We start from the raw sequence: 6,000 nt of genomic DNA on the forward strand, positions 1-6,000 counted from the left end.
GTCAATATTCCGAGATGCACAGTTTTAAGAGTGTGCCGAGAATACCAAATTTCAGTCATTACCTCTTAAAAAAGGGTTCAAATGGCTCTGGGCAATATGGGACTTAAGGGGCTCCGGAAAGGCTCAAAATCATGAAAAGTTCAATTTTTACTTTTTTGCGTTTTCTGAGTCTGCAGATATATAGATATATAATTTATATATAGATATATATATTATTATTATATATATATATTATATATATATATTATATATATATATTATATATATTATATTATATATATATATTATATATATATATATATTATTTATATATAGATATATAATTTATTCAATTCCGAAGATTACAACTATTTTTAATTTTTTTTTTTTTTTTTGAAATGTGTTCTACATGGGCGTGACCCACTGTGGCGCTGTTAAACTGCTGTCAAATGGTGTTATTATTAACGTCCGTGTTCATCAGGTACATTTTAGTGATGTGAGATAAAGTATGTGTTGTGGCTAACCTATTTTCAGAGACTTAGCAGCACCTGAACTGTTGAAAAAGTGTATTCACGGAAAAACTCAAAACCCCAATGAAAGTGCAAATAGTGTTATATGGTCGCGAATCCCCAAGACTGTATTTGTTGGAATAGAAACACTTCACTTTGGTGTGTATGATGCTGTTGCGACTTTCAATGATGGCAACATTGTAAGGTGCAAGGTATTTAGAAACATGGGAATGAAGATAGGTTCTAACATGGTACGAGCGATGCTTGCTTTAGACAAGGAACGCCTTCGGGCTGCAGACAGGGCTGTAAAGAGTCTAGAAATACAAGCAAGAGTCAACAGGAGGAGGAACAAGAGGAAGCTGGAGGAGGAGTTTGCAGAGGATGAAGATAATATATCCTATGGACCTGGAATGCACTAAAAAGTTAATCCAATCTTTGTCGCTCGATTCCCAAAACTTTTATTTTCTCATACTAATTACATGTTTTCTAAGGATCTTCCAAACATATTTGTTTCAAACTTTCCGTAAATGTTACACGGTAACTTCTGCATAATTTAACACCGCCTTTTTCCAAAAAACTGTATATTTTTGAATATATAAATAAAAAATTGCAAAAAAATGTTGTGAATTTTCATTACAATTGAAAAAAAAATCATCTTTAATAACTGAACTAAAATTTTGTAAAATCCCTGTGTTAAGTTGTAGCCCATATTCCAATAAATAATCTGTAAAAAGTTCAACTTCCTACCTCAAATACTTTGTGAGGAAAGATGTAATTTATAAGCGTTATTTTAACATTGCAAGTATAGGGCGTTCCGGAGCCCCTTAACTGCTGAGGTCATCAGTCCCCTAGAACTTAGAACTACTTAAACCTAATTAACCTAAGGACATCACACACATCCATCCCCGAGGCAGAATTCGAACCTCCGACCGCAGCTGTCGCGCGGTTCCAGACTGTAGCGCCTAGAACCGCACGGCCACACCGGCCGGCATGTGTGAAATCTTATGGGACTTAACTGCTAAGGTCATCAGTCCCTAAGCTTACACACTACTTAACCTAAATTATCCTAAGGACCAACACACACACCCATGCCTGAGGGAGGACTCGAACCTCCGCCGGGACCGGCCGCACAGTCCGACAGAAACCCCTCGAACATTTTTGGGGCATAATAGAGACATCAGATCGTAAACAAAATCTTGAACCGGCAACACTTTCACTGTCCTAGAGGTAGCTTGGCTCAATACTTCTGCAGCGGAGTTCCAACGACTTATTGAATCTATAGCATATCGAGTTGCTGCACCGTTGTGTCTGTCTGTTTCCATCTGCTCTACAGAATTACTTGACGAATTTTCATATGGTTTTCAGAGGTAAATTGACAGTAGCTTGGAGAAATATATAGACTGCATTTCATCATATTCGGAAAACGAGAAAAAAGATGTCAAAATATAGCTTAATATTTGGGATGTTTAATCATCGGTGCATAGTACGCCAAAGAACAAATAGATCGCGCTGTTAGCTCCATTGTAAGCCAAAGAACTAATAAATGTAGCTGGTAGCTTTTTTAACCCACTGACAGTCGCATTTCCAGAAGATTCGTCAGTGGCATAACGAAGCGCCGGAATCATGTCTTTACCACTACAAATATATAGTCACTGTACCTTGTTACGAAATTACACCGCGCTATAAGGATAGCGTCTCTGTTTTCCCGAAACGAAACGTCTTCGGTCCACAGTTAGAAACCCGCCACCCCTTACATTTTGATTAATACTCAGCATTGGCGACCGAAGACTTCCGGCATAAGAAATTACCGTCATTCTCTGCCAACCGCCTTGTCAAAGACGGCGGAGGAGCGGACAGAAGTTCAGGGTACTCTCTTGTCTTGGGGCGGGAAACTACCACTAAAGGTGGAAGACTCAGCAATGATCGACGGCTTGAGGACGCAGAAGGCAATGAAAACCACTGAGTTAAAGACGCATAACGTGTATCCATAGGATATGCGGCTTGTAAATGAAAAAAAAAATGTGATGATGATCACGCCATTGGCGAAAGATTTCGGAATAGTCGTCCATTGGGATGTCTGGGAGGGGACTGCCAAGGGGGAGATGACCATAAGAAAAAAACTGAATAACAAATGAAACTATGAAATTCTAGGAGTCGGGGTGTGGAACGTCAGAAGCTTGAACCTGGTAGGACTGCTAGAAAATCTGAAAAGGAAAATGCAGAGGCTCAGTCTAGACATAGTAGGAGTCAGAGAAGTGAAATGAAAAGAAGAAAAGGATTTCTGGTCAGGCAGCACCAGACAAACGGTATAACGAGAGTGTGTTACTGTCGAAAGTTCAGTGATATTGTTGGTATTATCAGAATCGACAGCAAATCAACAACAACAGTACTTTAGATATACATGCCGACGTCGCAAGCTGAAGATGAAGAGATAGAGAAAGTATATGGGGATACAGAAAGGGTAATAGGTACATAAATGGAGGTGAAAATCTAATAGTCAAGGGGACTGGAAAGCAGTTGTAGCAGAAGGAGTAGAAGAAAAGGTTACAGGAGCATACGGGCTTGTGACAAAGGAGAAAGAGTTCCGTAATATATTTCAGCTATTAATAGCGTATACTCTGTTCAAGAATCACAAGAGGAGGAAATACATTTGGAAAAGACCGGGTGATACGGGAATATTCCAGTTAGATTACATCATGGTCACACAGAGATTCTGAAATCAGATACTAGATTGTAATGCGTACCCAGGAGGAGATATAGACCCAGATGACAATGCAGTAATGAAGAAGAGTTGGCTGAAGTTTAAGAGAAGAGTCAGGAAGAACCACCATACAAAGAAGTGGGATACGGAAGTATTAAAGAGTGACGAGGTAAGCTTCGACTTCTCTAAGGCTATATATACAGCAATAAGGAAAAGCTCAGTAGGAGTACAGTTGAAGAGGAATGGACATCTCTAAAAAGGTCAATCACTGAAGCTGGAAAGAAAAACATAGGTACAAAGAAGGTAGCTGCGAAGAAACCGTGGCTGGACGATGTTGCCGTGCGGTTCTAGGCGCTTCAGTCTGGAACTGCGTGACCGCTACGGTCGCAGATTCGAATCCTTCATCGGGCATGGATGTGTGTGCTGTCCTTAGGTTAGTTAGGTTTAAGTAGTTCTAAGTTCTAGGGGACTGATGACCACAGATGTTAATTCCCATAGTGCTCAGAGCCATTTGAACCATTTTTAAGAAACCATGGGTAACAGAAGGAATACTTCAGTTGATCGATGAGAGGAGGAGGTACAAAAAGCTCAGGGAAGTTCAGAAAAAGAGAAATGTAAGTCGGTGAAAAATGAAATAAGAAGGAAGAGCAGGGAAGCTAAGACGAAATAGCTATATGAGAAATGTGAAGAAAAAAAAGAAACGATTATCGGAAGGAATGACTCATAACATATGAAAGACAAAACAACCTTTGGTGAAATTAAAAGCAAGAGCGGTAAAATTAAGAGTGCAACGGGAATTCCACTGTTAAGTGTAGAGGAGAGAGCAGATAGGCAAAAAACGTGCATAGAAGGCCTCTGTGCGGGGTAAATTTTGTCGTATGGGATGGAAGAAGAAGCAGTAGTTGATTTAGACGAAATAGTGGCTCCAGTACTAGAATCAGAATATAAGAGAGCTTTGGAGGACTTAAGATTTAATAAGACAGAAGGGCTGGATAATATTCCATCAGAATTTCAGAAACCATTGGGGGAAGCGGCAACAAAATTCCGAAGTCAGCAAGAGCTGACAAGTGCGAGAAGCATCGTATAATCAGCTTAACAGCTCATGCATAGTGGTTGTCGACAAGAATAAGATACAGATGAATGGAAAAGAAAATTGAGGATATGTTAGATGGCCATCAGTTTGGCTTTAGGAAGTGTAGAGGCACTAGACAGGCAATTCAGGTGTTGTGGTTGATAACGGAACAAGACTAAAGAAAAAACAAGACACGTTCATAGGATTAGTCAACCTGGCAGATGGGTTCAACTGTTTAAAATGGTGCAAGATGTTCGACATTCTGAGAAAAATTAGCATAAGCTATAGGGAGAGACGAGCAATACACAAAATGTACAAGAACCAAGAGGGAATAATAAAACTGGATGGCCAAGAACGCAGTGCTCGGATTAAAAAGTGTGTAAGACTGGCATGTAGCCTTTCGCCCGTTGCTATTCAATCTGTACATCGAAGAAGAAGTGATGTAAATGAAGGATACAAGAGTGGGATTAAAATCCAAGGTGAGATGATATCAATGATACGATTCGCTGATGACATTGCTATCCTGAGTGAAAATGAAGAAGAATTCCATGATCTGCCGAGTAAATGAACAGTCTAAGTACAGACTACGGATCTAGAGTAAATCGAAGAAAGACGAGAGTAACGAGAAGTAGTAGAAATGAAAACAGCGAGAAACTTAGCGTAGTACACTCCTCGAAATGGAAAAACGAACACATTGACACAGTTGTGTCAGACCCACCGTACTTGCTCCGGACACTGCGAGAGGGCTGTACAAGCAATGATCACACGCACGGCACAGTGGACACACCAGGAACCGCGGTGTTGGCCGTCGAATGGCGCTAGCTGCGCAGCATTTGTGCACCGCCGCCGTCAGTGTCAGCCAGTTTGCCGTGGCATACGGAGCTCCATCGCAGTCTTTAACACTGGTAGCATGCCGCGACAGCGTGGACGTGAACCGTATGTGTCGTTGACGGACTTTGAGCGAGGGCGTATAGTGGGGCGTGAGGTCTCCACAGTACATCGATGTTGTCGCCAGTGGTCGGCGGAAGGTGCACGTGCCCGTCGACCTGGGACCGGACCGCAGCGACGCACGGATGCACGCCAAGACCGTAGGATCCTACGCAGTGCCGTAGGGGACCGCACCGCCACTTCCCAGCAAATTAGGGACACTGTTGCTCCTGGGGTATCGGCGAGGACCATTCGCAACCGTCTCCATGAAGCTGGGCTACGGTCCCGCACACCGTTAGGCCGTCTTCCGCTCACGCCCCAACATCGTGCAGCCCGCCTCCAGTGGTGTCGCGACAGGCGTGAATGGAGGGACGAATGGAGACGTGTCGTCTTCAGCGATGAGAGTCGCTTCTGCCTTGGTGCCAATGATGGTCGTATGCGTGTTTGGCGCCATGCAGGTGAGCGCCACAATCAGGACTGCATACGACCGAGGCACACAGGGCCAACACCCGGCATCATGGTGTGGGGAGCGATCTCCTACACTGGCCGTACACCACTGGTGATCGTCGAGGGGACACTGAATAGTGCACGGTACATCCAAACCGTCATCGAACCCATCGTTCTACCATTCCTAGACCGGCAAGGGAACTTGCTGTTCCAACAGGACAATGCACGTCCGAATGTATCCCGTGCCACCCAACGTGCTCTAGAAGGTGTAAGTCAACTACCCTGGCCAGCAAGATCTCCGGATCTGTCCGCCATTGAGCATGTTTGGGACTGGATGAAGCGTCATCTCACGCGGTCTGCACGTC

Source organism: Schistocerca cancellata, chromosome 3 (assembly GCF_023864275.1).
Source record: "Schistocerca cancellata isolate TAMUIC-IGC-003103 chromosome 3, iqSchCanc2.1, whole genome shotgun sequence".
Taxonomy (NCBI): domain Eukaryota; kingdom Metazoa; phylum Arthropoda; class Insecta; order Orthoptera; family Acrididae; genus Schistocerca; species Schistocerca cancellata.